The following is a 17,648-nucleotide window of genomic DNA, read 5'->3' as shown; positions in this document are numbered from 1 at the left end:
CTTGAGGATTCTCCTTTCTTTTGGAAATTTGCATTAAATATTGACTGGCTAAATATTTATGGAGCTGTTACTGTGTGCCAGGTGTGGTACTGGCTTCTGTGGGCTGGAGGGTGGATGTATCCAAAAATGCTTCTCAGTCCCGGGCAGGATAATCCCAAGGAGGAACACACTGAGACACATAGTAATCAAACTGACAAAATTTACAGACAAAGATAAAATATTAAAAGCAACAAAGGAAAACAGCGAATAATATACAAGGGAACTCCAGCAAGGTTATCAGCTGGTTTCTCAGCTGAAACTCTACAAGCCAGAAGGGAATGGCAGGATGTATTTAAAGTGATAGAAGAGAAGAACCTACAACTAAGAATTCTCTATACAGCAAGACTCTCATTCAGACTTGATGGAGAAATGAAAAGCTTTCCAGATAAGTAGAAGTTAAGAGAATTCAGCACCACCAAACCAGTTTTACAACAAACGCACTTCTCTAAGCAGGAAACATGAGAGAAGGAAAAGACCTACACAAAATAAACCCAAAATAATTAAGAAAATCGTGATAGAAGCATAACATATCAATGATTACCTTACCTTAAATGTAAGTGGATTAAATGTACAAACCAAAAGATAAAGACTGGCTGGGCAGATGAAAACATATGCATGTGTGTACTTCCATTTACCACAGCACTCTACTTAACCCCCAAATTGTATGTAATTTTTTTATATTGTTAGGTTAATCATGTTTCCATTATGGCTTACAATTATAAGGATCTTTTATTTTTTCATCTGGCTATTGATTGTGAAAACTGATAAACGTCTTCTGTTATTGAAAAAACAAAAACAAAAAATGCTTCCTAGAGGAGGTGATGCCTGAGTTGAGTCTTGAAGAATATGTAAGAGGCAGGTGAAATGATTCATGCTAATTCTCTCAGTTGGACCCCTTACAGTTGTGAGCAGTAAGGCACTAATGTTACTTCCAGTTGGAGGAGGACCTGACTCTCAGAGAGGGTGAGTGACTTGCTGGAGGTCAACAATTGGTACCTGAACTTGGAAGTCTCTCTCCAGAGTCCTGTGTAAGCTGGGAGAGATGAGACTTCAAAAGGCTGTGTTTAGAATATGTATGTGGGCTTGGACAAGAGTTTGAGAAGGACTAAATTATGGGTGGTTTGATCTGTGTGTAGAGATGAAACTATTGTGTTTCTGTACGTGACCACCTAAGTCTTACATAGCAGTGATAGGAGCACATTAAAGGGTCTGGTCCATGGGACTTCCCTGGTGGTCTAGTGGTTCCACTGCAGGGGCATGGGTTTGATCCCTGGTTGTGGAACTGAGATTCTGGCAAAAAAAAAAAAAGGTCTGGTCTTCTGGCCAGGAAAAGAGGATCCGGAAGTAGTGATGACTTAGCCAGGATGACTAAGGAAAAAATAAGAATGACTAAGGAAAAGAAACAAAGGATTAAAGAACTATTTTGTGTTCTGATGAATTAATGTGTTCAACCTATAAATATTTATTGAATACTTAATAGGCACAAAGCACTGTCCTGAATTTAGTGAGAGATATATAATGTGACATTCTACTTGTCTCAATAACTTTTTCATCTCTGAGCTAAGATTAATTCATTCTCTCAATGAATCAATCACTCATTCATTCATGGATTCACTTTTTAGCTTTGCTGAAGTTTTATAATGCACTAGACATGTGACCCTAGACATTAGGACTGTAAAGATGAGGGGCAGCTCTGAAACCAAGAGTCATGAGGGACTTCCCTGGCAGTCTAGTGGTTAAGACTCTGTGGTTCCACTGCAGGAGGCATGTGTTTGACAAGTCATGGAACTGGGACCCTGCAGGCCATGCAGTGCAGCCGAAAAAAAAGAGAAGAGGGAGGGAGAGAGTCTTGAAAATACATTTTAAGAGTGTTCAAAAAGAAAGTATTTAAGTGAGCATAGGGAAGTGTAGAAAGGCTTCACAGAGAAGATAATATAAATGAGATGGGTCTTAAAAGATGAGTAAGACTTTGATAAGGGGCTTCCCTGGTGTTTAGTGATAAAGAATCTGCCTGCAATGCAGGAGATATGAGTTTAATCCCTGGGTCAGGAAGATCCCCTGGAGAAGGAAATGGCAACCCACTCTAGTATTCTGGCTGGGAAAATCCTGTGGACAGGGGAGCCTGGTGGGCTACAGCCCATGGGATTGCAGAGAGTTGGACATGACTCAGCCGCTAAGCAACAACTTCAGAATCCACATGCTCAGTCATTGTAGCTTCACAATAGACAGACAGGCAAGATCCACCATCTGACTCCATGTTGGCAGAGAAAATAAGGAGACATTTGTGATGAGTGAGAGGACAATGAATAAGCCTCACAGCCTTCAGGGCTCTCATAGAGGAGGGCAGCTTGAGATGGCAAAGATGGCTTGATCCCCATCCTTGGAAACTTATGATCTAGTTTGAAAGATAGAGCTGAGAAAGCCTCTGTTGCTCACTTTGCTGGGTCACCTTGGGCAACTTGCTCACTGTCTCTGGGCCTATTTCCTTCTTCTGTCAAATGAAAGTAATACTGTAAGTTTAAGTGGATATTGATGGATGTGAACATGGTTTGAAAAGCTCAAAGTTAAAAAGTATAAGGCTCTTTGCAGAGCACATTTTTAATGTAATACTTATTCTGTGGAGTGGAAGGGAGTAATTCACCATTGAGATGCCCTCTAGTATGGCAATACATTGGTTCATGCACATTTTCAAGTCAGATGAACCAATTCATACTCATGGGATTATAAGTCTGTTACTTTGGACATCTGATTACCCACTGTGTTTCTTTCCTCTTTTTTTTTTTTTCAGTTAAAAGTATTTATCAAAGTAACACATGTGCATAATTTTAAAATAGTACAATAAGTCTTATAAAGAAAAAGATCAGTTTCCCCTTTCTTCTCTATCTCCTATACTCATCCAAGAGGCAATTACTTTCTACTCCTTTAATGGTTTCTTTTGATGTTTACCTGCAAATTGGTGAAAATTAAGTTTTTACCACTATTTTCAAATATATCAATTTCACATTATTTCTAGATTTCTGTGATAGCAGTTTAGGCTCCAGCCCTCTTCTTTTCTCCATGCTACCTTCTGTCTCTCAATCTTCCCTACAGTTATTCCATAATTTTTGGTTAAAACAGTAATGACTGTGACATAATTTTGATTAAGTGAATAATTAGTGTTTTCACTGTCTGAATCCATAGTGATATGTAAACCTGGTTGCTGGTATTCAAGGTGCAGGAGAGGGGCTGAGTTCACTCTGAAGTCTTTTATTTAAGCCATTTTATTTAGTTAGTTTTTTGCCACATTTATTTCCTTGCTACGCTTGGCTTCCCAGACTTTTGAGCCTTTTATGTTTGGTTTCCATTGAGAATAAACCTCCATCTCTGGTGTGGGTGGAACAGGAGCCTGGTGGTGGGTAGGGAAGGTGATCACCTGGTTCTTTGGGGATGGAGTCGGTCTTGGGGGGAAGCACCTGGCCTCTAATTGAATTGCTTTGTCTCTAGACTTGGATTCCAGGTGTGTGTGCTCCTTTTCTGAGTATCAGGTGAGGAGACTAGTTCTGCCTTGCAGGATCATTGTGAGAATTAAATGAGATGATGCGTGAAAGGCGCCTGAAGTCTGCAGAGTAGCTGCTCAGGGAATGTTTGTTTCCTTCCCCATCACAGCTGAGCTGTGGTGTGTGCTCGTCAACGGCTATGGGAGCAGTGGGTGTGGATCTCCCAGCTTACCTCCAGTCCTGTGTCTCCCAGACCTGTGGGTACCACTGTCCTGATTTCTGCCACATTTCCAAATACCTGAATTTATTTAAGAATATTTTTTTCTTTAAGTCAATTCTTTTTTCCCTCCACCTTGGTGTTGGTGAAATCACAGGTTTAATATACATAACAAATTGCTTAAAATCTTCAGTGGTGTAGGTGCCACACATGGAAAACCATGGTACAGATTGTATTCATTTAAGGTAACTTTGTGCCTATTCAAAGTATTCTCTCTGTTACTTCTCATGAATAAATAGTGGGGTCGTGTTGGAGGTTGATTGGTAAGGGAAGTCTTTTATTGAGGGAGTTTAAGGAATAGAACTGGCTGGATTGCAGTGGGGAACCCCAAATCCATTTTGGTATTTGGATCCTCAAGTTTAACATCTCCATCTCTTTCTGGATGCGCAATGCTGTCCTTAGTCGCTCAATTGTGTCTGACTCTTTGTGACCCCCATGGACTGTAGCCCCCCAGGCTTCTCTGTCCATGGGGATTCTCCAGGCAAGAATTCTGGAATGGGTTGCTATGACCTCCTCCAGGGGATCTTCCCAACCCAAGGATCAAACCCAGGTCTGCCTCATTGCAGGCAGATTCTTTACCATCTAAGCCAGCAGGGAAGCCTCTTTCTGGATAGTAGAACCCAAAAGTCTCATCTGAGGTAGTCCTTGACAAAGTTGTAAAATATTGAGAAATATTATAGGCTGCCAAAAAATGTAACTTGTGTTGGGGAGACATTTCAGAGCTCTGAATGGGTACCCCTAACATGAAATCATAGCCTTCCAATGATGTTGAGGGGTGTGGGATCCTTTTGGAAGGAAGCTAAGTGAATGACCTCTGGTTGACATTCCTCTCCAGACTTTTCTCAGGGTACAAGTGTGCTCCCTGGGATAGAATCCTACCACGCTAGCAGCCTGCGGTTTGCCTGGCCCCCTTGGCTTATTTCCTTACCTCCCAAGAATTTAGCTCCATGGCTTTGCAGGGGCTGAACTTGTATCTCTGTCAAACTGCATTGCAGGCATGCTGCTTCTGCTGCGTCACCCGTCTCACCTCACCATACCCTGCCTTCTCTTCTCCAGCGCACTTGCTGAGTAGCTGCTGCCTGCAGTTTGGCCAAAGATGGGTGATGATTGCCATTATTAAATGTCGGCGCTGGGAAGGAGTCCCCAGGCACTGGGTGCCGGACGTGGAGTTGGTGAGATACGGGGAGGTGGCAGGCCTGGCTGGAGTGCCCTCCTGTTCACCATGTTGCTTCCTGACAGAGGGCTGCTCATCCCAGACTGATGAAAATGCGTCCTGTTTGTCAAGACTGCACATTCATTCTTTTCTGAAGAGAAATGTGGTTTTAATTTTGGAGATCAGACAGGATGACTTGTGTTCATATGGCTGATAAATCATTTCAAAGAAAATTAGTTTGGCATGCTTGACATTTGTATGGATGGCTGATGGATTAAAGGAATGGATCCAGATCACGTCAGAAATATTTTACCATTACAAAAAATTGTGGTCTGTGGAAAACAGAATCCGATAAAGCTATAAAGCTGTCTGACCATCCTTCTGAGTTGTAGAAATGCAGCATTCAGGGACGGTGTCATCAGCATAAATATGCCACATGGTGGGCAGTTTGTAATAGAGAGATGGCCCCGTGATGGAAGTGAGGAGGCCTGGGTTCTGGCCCCAGCTTTGCCCACTCCCTACTGTTCACCACTGGACAGAAGGCATTGTGTTCTGCTGGAACTCAGCTTAGCTGGGAGTTACTCCCCTTGAATATCTGATGAACACTCTGCCCTCTCCCTGAGAAACAGATGCACATTCAAAAAGTGATTTCACACAATTCCAGGGCTTGGTGGACCTCTCCAAGCCCATTGTGGGCCTCAGGTGAACGACTCCCAGACCCAGCAAGCCCTCCAGTCTCCCCCTGCTCTTGAGACCATCTTGAAGCCTACGTGACTTGGGAACACTCTCCTCTAGTGGAGGAGACAGAAGCCTGGCCCTCAGAGCAGGCTGACTCACTTCCCCTGTGCTCAACTTTCTGGTTCAATGCAGGGAATATTTATTGAGCACATTTTGTATGTGAGGCAGTGGGCTGGATGTGGGAGTCCCAGGGTGGATGGAATACATCCCCAGTCTCCTGAGGGAGTAGTTCTTGTGGTCACGAACTTTGTGGGGAGTGAAGGCCATGAGGGTGCCACACCGACTCTGGGGAGGGAGTCAGGATTTGAGCTCCAGTTCTGGCCTTGTGAAGAGTTTGAATTCTGTCCTTCATGAGTGTAGACAATCTACTGGGCATTGGTTTCTTCTTAAGTACAATAAGGTCAATAATTCTAGAACCTTGTGTATCCTAGCATTACTATCAGACTCCAATATGCTCATGTAACAATTTAAATAAAGTCAATTGTTAACTGTTCTGGGACTGTACTGTTTAAACTGGTTAAATTATAAAGCTTTTGTTATTAAAGGTCTTGCTATTTACCCATGGAAAAAGACTTTTGCCAATAAAAAAGCAAATTAAAAATGTAAGACTGAAAAGGAGAGGGTGGGATGAGTTGAGAGAATAGCCTTGTCGTATATACACCACCATGTGTACAATAGATAGCTAGTGGGAAACTGCTGCATAACACAGGGAACTCAGCTTGTTGCTCTGCGATGACCTAGATGGGTGAGATGGGGGGGGGGGCGGGGTAGTAGGTGTTAGAGGGAAGCTCAGGAGGGAGGGTGAGAAGGTGCTTAGTCGTTCAGTCATGTCTGACTCTTTGTGACCCTTTGGACTGCAGCCCATCAGGCTCTTCTGTCCATGGGATTTCACAGACAAGAATACTGGACTGTGTTGCCATTTCCTCCTCCAGGGGATCTTCCCAACCCAAGAAGATGTGTCTTCTGCATTGCTAGTGGATTCTTTACTTGCTGAGCCATTGGGGAAGCCCCAAGAGGGAGGGATAAATGCATACTTATAGCTGATTCACATGGTTGTATAGCAGAAACCAACACAACATTGTAAAGAAATTATACTCCAATAAAATTTTTCCAAAATGAAAAAAAAGTAAGACTGGATGGCAACAGACACAGACTTGGGAGAGAGAAGGCATAACCTGGGGTTTGGCTGACCAAGGAGGCCTCTGCCCTGAATCTAGGGTCTTCACCTTGAAGGATTTCATTTGAACTCACAGTCCTTTATTATAGGAATCATCATGTAAATTGTGGAAGAAGAGAGAACGCTGCTTACTAAAAACCAAAAAACAAAGCTGAAGCACATGCCACCTGGTGTGTTAACAGTTGGAGGTAACTACTTTTGATCATTTGGTATAAAACCTCTTTGAATGCATGCACATACATAGAAATTCACTCATTTGTTCATTGAATAGTATTTATTCAGAGGATACTAGTTTCGCTGGCCTGGAGTTAGGCACTTAAGTCTGTAATGGTAAACATAGTGAATGTGGTTCCTCCAGGACATAGTTGACTAGGCTGAGAGACAGTTAAATAAGTAAATATTACAGCTGTGTCTCTTTCTGTGAACATAGGCACACACTCACTCTCTCAGCTGGAACTATGCCCTGTGTTACTGCTTTGCTGTCGGTCACTTTCCCTCTGTAAAGCATTGTGATCTTTTCTCCATGCTGGCTAACACATGGATCAGTTACCTGGTGCCTGTCAAACGACCACAGAGCCGCATCGCATCCATGAGCATTGATGTCTGGAGTTGGCCGGGCCGGGCTGGTCTTGGCCAGTCTTGCTTGCTGTGGGTCCACTAACTGTCAGCTGATCTAAGATGGTCTTGGCTGGTGCCACTCCACATGTCTCATCTCCCAGCAGCTGGATCAGGCACGTTCTCTTGGTCATGACCAAGGCACAGGAGCGGAAACTGAAATGCTAGAGCACAGTGTCAAACCTCTGCTTGTGTCATGTCTGCTAACAAGCTGGGCCCAGGGGCAGAGCATGAGGGAAAACGGTGAAAGGTGGTGTGGTCAAGGGTGTGGAGACAGGGAGGAGAGGAGAACTGGGGTCTTCAATGCAGTTGACGTGCTACAGTCTGTGTCCTCGTTACCCTTCCTAGCTGCTGCCCAGATTCTGTGTTGCAGACAGGTGGGATTTTACGCATGGGGTGCTTTCAGCAAAGGTGCAGAGGCGGCACTGGGGGGTGTGGCTGGTTCTGCCTACCTACTGGGCCCAGAGGGTGGAGAACATCATGCTGGGAGGAGGAGGCTGAACTTCATCTTGTCAGTAACTGGAGATGATGTGATAAAAGTAGGATGTCAGAAGGTAAATCTGAAAATGGTATTTGACATGCGTTTAGGTGACTAGAGGCTGGACAAAGAGGGACGAGTCAGCCTGTGTTGGGATAATATCAGTCTGGGCCTGGAGGTGGAAGGAAATGGAAAGGGGAGGATGGACCAGGACAGCTGAGTTAATAATTGCAGCCTTCATTAGTTGAATTCTTACCATGGGCCACCACATTCTGGACACACGTTTTGTGTCATCATCTGTGATTCTTAGAACAATCCTATGAAATAAGTACTTATATTATCCTCCTCGACAGTCTGGGAAACAGGCGTAGCAGTAAGGCAACTGGTCTACCTAAGGTTCCACAGCTCCTTAGTAGTGATGCCAGGCTGTGACCCTGTACAGGCTGTCTTCAGAGCCTGCATCCTTTGCTGTGACTCCAGGAGTCACCTTGATAGTGGAGGGTCCTGCTGAAGGAGATTTTCTAAAACTCAATTTATGGAGGAAAGTTATGGGAATAATTGACTGCCTTAGTCATAGGACTAGTATTCTTGACAGAAGTGGGAAAACTTGATGAAAGGCATCTTGTATGTTGGAGTTGGGGTTTTTGAAGTTGCTGAGGTTGAGATGAAGTTGTATGTCTGTGGATGGTGAGTGGAAGAAGTGGGGAAGTGGTGGTCCTACGAGATCTGGCTGAGAACAGGGGAATGTGAAGGACAGTGGAGCCTGGAGGCCAGTTTGCAATGGGCAGTAGGAAGGGGAAACAGAGCCAGTGAAGGAGTGATCTGAAAGGTAGATGGAGAACATGGGTAGAATCGACTTATTCCATCCAAAGTTTTGGAGGAGAGTTTCAAGATGGAGGGTGGTCTGGGGTCTAGAGTGGGAAGGGCAATTAGGAGGCAGAAAACTGAGAAAAGAGTGGCAGAGTTTGGTGATGCAGAGGTCAGTGCGAGCATTGAGCAGAGGGCTGCCTGGATGGAATGACTGAAGACAGGACTTGCGTGTCCCTTTAGAGCCTGTGCTGAGGGCATTGGGCAGGCCCACTGTGGGTGGTGGTGCCAAGGGCTCCTGTACATCACAGAGTGGGGTGGGAGGAGTGTCAGAAGGAGATAGTTGGTGACGCCTGAGAAAGTGAAAAGTGAAGTCGTGCAGTCGTGCCCAACTCTTTGCGACCCCATGAACAGTAGCCCGCACCAGGCTCCTCTGTCCATGGGATTTTCTAGGCAAGAGTACTAGAGTAGGTTGCCATTTCCTTCTCCAGGGAATCTTCCCGACTCAGGGATCAAACCCAGGTCTCCTGCATTGTAGACAGACACTTTACCATCTGAGCCACCAGGGAAGATGCCTGAGAAGAGAGAGCTAATCAAGGGTGCAAACCCCAGAAGGGACACATGGCAGGTGGAGATCAGGGACAGGTAGAGGAGAGGGGATTAGCCATGGAGAGGAGGGAGGGGTGGGTAGAAGCGACTTGGGAGGCCTGTGCCTGGGTTTGATGTTAGGAGGGGCTGGGAGGAAAGGTCACCACATTCAAACAGAGCAGCAGCATCACTGTATCTTCACCTTGCTTCAACTTCCCTGCGGTTGTTGCCCACTTCCCTCAGTGCAACCAGTGGCTATTTTGAAAAGAAAACCACTGATGATACCCATGTCCTCAGAATGAAGCCTTCCCTCCTTGAAGTGGCCTGCATGTCAGGCGCCCTTCAGCAGCCCCTCAACCCCATTCAGCCATACCCTCACCCAGGACCCCCTACCCTTCCTGTCCCTTTGGCCTTGGGTGCTCGGCCCTACCACCCCCCACGCACCAGCTCCTTCCCTTCTAACTCCAGGCTTCTGTCCTGACAGCTGACCTCCGACTTCCCTCCTGCATTTCTGCTCTGGAAAGGGCCTTAATCTCTGCTGATCAAGCACTCAGCATCATGCCTGGCACACAGAGGGCCTCAGCACAGTGTTGCTGAAGGAAATCGGGATGGACAATGTGAACACACCAGACAGGAAGCCCTCACTGCCTCTGGTGGCTAAGACATCTCTGGAGGGTGGGGTTTGTCTGATATTTGTGCTGCTCACAAGGAGAACTACTGTGTAGTTTTCCAAGCCTGACCCACTGCCCTCTGCCCTGAGAGCCCCTTTTTCTCTTTTCTTTTTAAAAATGGAAACAGAACAGGCAGAGTAGACCTCATAAGGACCTTTTTTTTTCCTTTAGACAAATAGCTGGTATTCCTATTAAAATGGTAATTTTCTCTGTTTAAAAAGGCAGATGTGGTCAAATTAAGCTAATCTAATTTGCAATTTTTCATTAAAAATATATAAGAGTCAGGTTGGGAGGCTGTTTGGGTCCCAGGGGTCATTGCGTTAGCAGCCATGGGAACAAATGTCCTTTATCTGCTTATAGATACATGCAGCTTCCTGCAGGCATCATTTCCTCACGGTGACTTCCCTGTGACCTTGTTTCAGTCCACAGGGAGTTTCTGTCTGCCAGCTTGTCTTCTGTTTCGCCCTTTTTATTAAATAGAAAATCCCCAAGTACCCCTATGTTGCAGAGTCCCTTATACAGAGAAGAGGAGGAATGGTCTCCTCTAACTAATAGGAATTTGGGACAAAGACATGGGGTTTTATTCAAGAGCAAGGAAGAAGACAAAAGTCCTGAGTGAAGCCAGGAGGAGGTAGGGGGTGCCCCAGACTCATATGCATGGGTCTAGATGGGCAGGACACTGGAGGGGGAGTAAGGCAGAGGCTGTGGTGTCCCTGCTTGTTGAGTGGGCGTGTGACATTCTCACATCTCAGGATTTGTTGGTACCATGTATATAGCCTAAGGCTTCCCCCACAAAAAGCCATTAAGCATGCCTGAAACCTACACCCCCTATCTGAACCCTGATGAGAGCTCATGTGCAATTAGGACAGCCCAGCTTAACTGTGTGGAAGCCGTAATGTTGTGCTCAGCCAAGATGATGCAGTTTCTCTTCCACACTCCAGCCCTGAGGAGTTTGAGTGAAATGCATTCCTTAGCCTTCGTTCTGGCATCTCAGAGACCTGCCTCTGAGCCCCAGCCTTGCCTCATGCAGCTCTGTGGCTCCCAGTCTGTGAGGTGGAGATGCTGTCTTCATCACCGGTGTCTCTCACCACCAACACCAACTTTGGGATTTCTTGTCAAGTGTTGAGACCATGCATGGTAAGTCTTCAATACCAGCGCTCCCTTCTGCTTCCCTTCACTTGGCAGTGACCCCTTGACTCCTGATGAAGTTGTGGTCCAGCAATTCCTTGTGCAGTGAGAACTTAAAACAAGTCAAAGTAGTGTTAGAAAGCAGGAATGGAAATGTTCGGAGTCCACAAAGGCAGGCAATGAGTGGGTGACAGAGGAGAGGGCTATGAGCTTCTGAGGGCAGACTGGACCTGGGCAAAGTGTTCTTGGAAGTCTAGAAAGCTCTTGGCCTTTCTTGTAATCCTGTGTGACCCTAAAACACGTGAGAAATTGGAGGTGCTTCTATACTCTTTTAAAGAGGGCTGATAGACTTGGGGCTGCAAGTTTTATTTGGATTATCATTTGTAAACCTGTGATAAAAAACCACCTCCCAGGAAGTGTGTGACAGTGTGCTTCATCGGTACCTCTTCCATCCTCGTATTTGGGATGACCCTGAGGTACTTCACTGTCATTGGCCTGTTTTCTTCCCTCCCTAAATTATGCCAGTTTGTGCAAAGCATGCTATATGATGGCAAGTGAGTGATCCGAGGCCAATTCTGTGCTCTGCAGCCTTTTCCTTGTCAGTGTCCCAGCTGTGAGCATTGGCAAGTCCTCCAGATAGATTTTATTTTCCTCTTAAATGTTTGTCTGAAATTAATTTTGACCATTTGGAAGAGGTTGTTGAGTAGTCAGAGGGCTTTGCAGAGCCGGATCCGCAGCCCTGGCAGAGGAGCTGAAAGCTACATATTCAGTGGGTGTGTGAGTCCCCCACCAGCATGGAAACTGGCTCCACTTCACTGTAGAGCTGAAAAGTTGGAGAAGCCCTCATGCCTCCGAGCAGATCTTGAGGTTGGAGCCTTAAATCTGTCACACTGTGTGGAAGTCAAGGGCAGGAGATGGCATGGGTTAGTGTCGGCCTGCAAACTCTGGGCACTTGGCTGCATATCAGGAAAAAAGAGTTTTGGAAACATACAATTTTGTGACCTTGGTTTTTCTCTGCAGTATCTTGTGAATTGAATGGCAACTCTCTCCATGCCCCTGGCCCCCAGAGATCACATCAGAGAACACACCAAGAACTTAGCCGGATACTTGAAAAGGATGTCCATGTTGAGTGGGTTTCTTTGTATTCTGTGGGTTTGTAGAATTTGTGTGCTTTCCATTAGCATATATTAATAGCTCAGGGCTTTCACCCAGGAGATGAGGCTCTCATCCACTAGGGTGTGGGCCCCCTGAGGGCTGGGTCTGCTTTGCTTTTTGTTGCATCTCTACTGTCTAACTAAGGCCTGGCACACAGTAGGAACTACCTAAATACCTGTAGAATGTGTGTGTGGACAGACTCTTTTGACTTGTTGGTTGGGTTTTATATTACAAATGTTTCCTCTGTGCCATTGACAAATAGTTTAACTATTCCTATTTTTCTCCCTTTGGTTTTAAGTGTACTTAAATTTTGTTATTTTTAAAATTAAAAAAATTTAAGTAAAAATTTTAATTATCATACGATTTGTAAATGTTACTTTCCATTTACCCATTACTGCAAATTATTAGTTGTATTCCCCGTGTTGTACACTACATTCTTGAGCTTATCTTATACCCAGTAGTTTGTAATTTTACTCCCCTACTCCCATATTGCCCCACCCCACTGGTAACCACTGTTTGTTCTATCTATGAGTCTGCTTTATTAAAAAAAAACAATTAATTCATTTCTTTTTGACTGTGCTGGGTCTTCGCTGTGCTGCATGTGGGCTTTCTCTCGTTGCAGAGGGCGAGGCCTACTCTCTAGCTGTGAGGCATGGTTTCTCACTGCTGTGGCTTCTCTTATTGTGGAGCCTGGGCTCTAGGTGCATGGGCTTCTGAGGCTGTGGCATGTGGGCTCAGTTGCCCCCTGGTATGTGTGATCTTCCCAGATCAGGGATCAAACCAGTGTCCCTTGCATTGCAAGGCAGATTCTTAACCACTGGACTACCAGGGAAGCTCCTGTCAGTCTGCTTATAAGTGTACTTTGAATTGATCCTGGATAGACCAGGTAGGACATGGTTCAATAGCATGATGTGGGAATGAGATACCTAGATTCTGTTCTCTACTTGTCTCCTTCTCTCTGTGTGGATGCTAAGTCTTACTTGTTAGTATATCCTCAAAAGCAAGGTCACAACCTACGGCCCAACACCTGGTTTTTGTAAATAAAATTGATCTGGAACCCAGCCTTGCTCATTTATGTGCGCATTTTCTGTGGCAGCTCTCATGCCATGACAGAGTTAAGTCGTTGTGAAAGAATCCATATGGCCCAGAAAGCCTAACGTCTTTACTGTCTGCCCCTTCCCAGAAAGGTTGCTGATCGCTACTCATGAGCATCCAAGAGATGCTTGGCACATGGTAGGTACATACCTGCCAGAGCCTGTGTTCAGTGAATGCCTGAAGGACAGATGAAGGGAGTGGTTTATCCATCTGTGGGGGATGGGTGTGTGTTCATTCCTAGGGCTGTGGAGAAGGGGAGGTGGTGGGCCCAACGTTGGCCCTGCCTGTGAGGTCTGCACAAGAACGTAGATTGTCTTAGTGTGATCTGCTGCCTTGATTGGACAATGAGGAGGAATGGCTGGTGGCATCCATTTATTTTGTGATCGAGTGTTTATTGAACTGGGGAAGACTGAGAGCAGGAGGAAATGGGAGAGGATGAGATGGTTAGATGGCGTCACTGAGTCAATGGACATGAGTTTGAGCAAACTCTGGAAGATGGTAAAGGACAAGGAAGCCTGGCGTGCTGCAGTTTGAAAGTGAAGTAGCTCAGTCGTGTCTGACTCTTTGTGACCCCATGGACTGTAGCCTACCAGGTTCCTTCCTCCATGGGATTCTCCAGGCAAGAATACTGGAGTGGGTTGCCATTTCCTTCTCCAGGGGATCTTCCCGACCCAGGGATCGAACCCTGGTCTCCTGCATTGCAGGCAGACGCTTTAACCTCTGAGCCACCAGGGAGGGTCACAAAGAGTCGGACATGACTTAGCGACTGAACAGCAGCAGCAGTTTATTGAACTGGACAGTTACTGAGCACCAGTGGTGCACTGTGACTCTAGTTACAGAGAACATACTATTTGCTGGTCACTCTGGGTTACGTATGTGTTACCTGAAGTGCTCATCACATTCCTGCATAGCTGTAATATTCCTTTCCCTGAGATGGTAGTGGTTGATCCCAGACATGGATACACATGTCCAAGGACTTATCATGAGAGGGTGGCAGGGCTGAGTTTCAAACACAGTGCTGTCTCACCTGAGAGCCCATAAGCTCCCCACTGAGACCATGTTCCCCGACACTTTTTTTTTTAATTTTAATTTTTTTTAGTTTTTTTTTTAGTTTTTTATTTTTTTAATTTTAAAATCTTTAATTCTTACATGTGTTCCCAAACATGAACCCCCCTCCCACCTCCCTCCCCATAACATCTCTGTGGGTCATCCCCATGCACCAGCCCCAAGCATGCTGTATCCTGCGTCAGACAGACTGGCGATTCAATTCTTACATGATAGTATACATGTTAGAATGCCATTCTCCCAAATCATCCCACCCTCTCCCTCTCCCTCTGAGTCCAAAAGTCCATTATACACATCTGTGTCTTTTTTCCTGTCTTGCATACAGGGTCGTCATTGCCATCTTTCTAAATTTCATATATATGTGTTAGTATACTGTATTGGTGTTTTTCTTTCTGGCTTACTTCACTCTGTATAATCGGCTCCAGTTTCATCCATCTCATCAGAACTGATTCAAATGAATTCTTTTTAATGGCTGAGTAATACTCCATTGTGTATATGTACCACAGCTTTCTTATCCATTCATCTGCTGATGGACATCTAGGTTGTTTCCATGTCCTGGCTATTATAAACAGTGCTGCAATGAACATTGGGGTACATGTGTCTCTTTCAATTCTGGTTTCCTCGGTGTGTATGCCCAGCAGTGGTATTGCTGGGTCATAAGGTAGTTCTATTTGCAATTTTTAAAGGAATCTCCACACTGTTCTCCATAGTAGCTGTACTAGTTTGCATTCCCACCAACAGTGTAGGAGGGTTCCCTTTTCTCCACACCCTCTCCAGCATTTATTGCTTGCAGATTTTTGGATCGCAGCCATTCTGACTGGTGTGAAGTGGTACCTCATTGTGGTTTTGATTTGCATTTCTCTGATAATGAGTGATGTTGAGCATCTTTTCATGTGTTTGTTAGCCATCCGTATGTCTTCTTTGGAGAAATGTCTATTTAGTTCTTTGGCCCATTTTTTGATTGGGTCGTTTATTTTTCTGGAATTGAGCTGCATAAGTTGCTTGTATATTTTTGAGATTAGTTGTTTGTCAGTTGCTTCATTTGCTATTATTTTCTCCCATTCAGAAGGCTGTCTTTTCACCTTGCTTATATTTTCCTTTGTTGTGCAGAAGCTTTTAATTTTAATTAGATCCCATTTGTTTATTTTTGCTTTCATTTCCAGAATTCTGGGAGGTGGATCATAGAGGATCCTGCTGTGATTTATGTCTGAGAGTGTTTTGCCTGTGTTCTCCGCTAGGAGTTTTATAGTTTCTGGTCTTACATTTAGATCTTTAATCCATTTTGAGTTTATTTTTGTGTGGGGTGTTAGAAAGTGATCTAGTTTCATTCTTTTACAAGTGGTTGACCAGTTTTCCCAGCACCACTTGTTAAAGAGATTGTCTTTACTCCATTGTATATTCTTGCCTCCTTTGTCAAAGATAAGGTGTCCATATGTGTGTGGATTTATCTCTGGGCTTTCTATTTTGTTCCATTGATCTATATGTCTGTCTTTGTGCCAGTACCATACTGTCTTAATGACTGTGGCTTTGTAGTAGAGCCTGAAGTCAGGCAAGTTGATTCCTCCAGTTCCATTCTTATTTCTCAAGATTGCTTTGGCAATTCGAGGTTTTTTGTATTTCCATACAAATCTTGAAATTATTTGTTCTAGTTCTGTGAAAAATATGACTGGTAGCTTGATAGGGATTGCATTGAATTTGTAAATTGCTTTGGGTAGTATACTCATTTTCACTATATTGATTCTTCTCATCCTTGCGCAGGGGCCATGCTAATCTTCTCTGTATCGTTCCAATTTTAGTATATGTGCTGCCGAAGCGAGCACTCCCCGACACTTTTAAGACTGCTTGGGAAGTAGATTTCAACAAGCATGGTCCCTGCTCTAAAGGAGGTTGTTATCTAGACAGGATATCTGAAGTGTCTCAGGTTCTTTTTGGTCTGAAGTATCAGGAAGACTTGTTGCCTTTTCATACTCTTTGTGGGGTTCTCGTAGCAAGAATGGAGTAGTTTGCTGTTGGAAGGACTGATGCTGAAGCTCCAGTACTTTGGCCACCTGATGCAAAGAGCTGACTCATTGGAAAAGACCTTGATGCTGGGAAAGATTGAGGGCAGGAGGAGAAGAAGGAGACAGAGGATGAGATGGTTGGATGGCATCACCTACTCAATGGACATGAATTTGAGCAAACTCCGGGAGATAGGGAAGGACAGAAGAGCCTGGGGGCATGCTGCAGTCCATGGGGTCGCAAAGAGTTGCATGTGACTTAGCGACTGAACATTAGCAAAAAGTGGGAAGGCTTCCTGGAGAAGGAGATAAAAAAGATGAAGACTGTGACAATAGTAACCTGTAATGTTTATATTTTACCTTGTGCTCTCTCTCATGCAACACATGTTACAGATATTCTCTCTTAATCTGAGTAGCCCTGTATGATTGATAGGCACATACTATAGGGTTGAATTATTTCTCCCCCAGAAGATACACCTAAGTCCTAACCTCTAGTACCAGTGAACGTGACCTTATTTGGGGATAGGGTCTTTTCAGGTGTCATTAATTTAAGGATCTCCAGATCATCCTGGATTTAGTGTGGGTTCTAAATCCAGTGACTGATGTCCTTAGAAAAGAAAGAATGAGGGGATTTGATGCACAGAGATGCAGAGGGAAGAGCACGTGGAGACAGACCAGCAGGTGGAGGAGGGAAGGCAGGGTTGTCCCCCAGGGCTTGTGGAGGGAGCATGGCCCTGTCACCACTTTGAGTTTGGTATTTCTGGCTTCCAAAAGAAAGGTGAAAAAGAGAAATTGAAGCCACCAACTCTGAGGATAGTCTGTGGTGGCAGCCCCAAGAAACAAATTAAGGCCCAGTTATCACCCTGCTGAGAAACACTGAGTAGCTGCCCAGAGCACACAGCTGGTGCTGCTGGAGCTGGGACTCAAACCCAGGTCAGCCTGCTTTAGCTGCTGGCTGGGGCTTCAGCCTGATGAGCAGACTGCGGTTGCAGGCAGAGCCCCACTGGTCAGCTCTGCCATCCTCTCCGAGTGAGCATCTCCAGTCATTTCTGAGACACCTCTGAGATGCTCCCGGTCCAGAAGAGAAGGCACCTCTCTGCCCCCCATGTCCCCATGGAGCTCGCCAGGCCATATGTTCCTGCTGTGCTCATAGCCTCGGCCATGGCCCTCGTGGCTGGAACAGGGCCCA

At 45.1% G+C, this 17,648-nt stretch overlaps 1 protein-coding gene and 1 non-coding gene across 2 annotated transcripts in view; one reads left to right on the top strand and one right to left on the bottom strand.

Moving 5' to 3' along the window:
* Nucleotides 1-17,648, top strand: part of SPOCK1 (SPARC (osteonectin), cwcv and kazal like domains proteoglycan 1) — a 591,932-nt gene that overhangs the window by 97,649 nt on the left and 476,635 nt on the right. The window lies entirely within an intron of this gene.
* Nucleotides 16,175-16,282, bottom strand: LOC138441964 (U6 spliceosomal RNA). Its single transcript, XR_011257522.1, has one exon. It is a non-coding gene; the product is annotated as a U6 spliceosomal RNA (small nuclear RNA).

The sequence above is a fragment of the Ovis canadensis genome, chromosome 5 (genome assembly GCF_042477335.2).
Source record: "Ovis canadensis isolate MfBH-ARS-UI-01 breed Bighorn chromosome 5, ARS-UI_OviCan_v2, whole genome shotgun sequence".
Classification (NCBI taxonomy): Eukaryota; Metazoa; Chordata; class Mammalia; order Artiodactyla; family Bovidae; genus Ovis; species Ovis canadensis.
The sequence above is the reverse complement of the archived record's forward strand: the minus strand, read 5'-3'. Positions and strand labels throughout refer to the sequence as shown.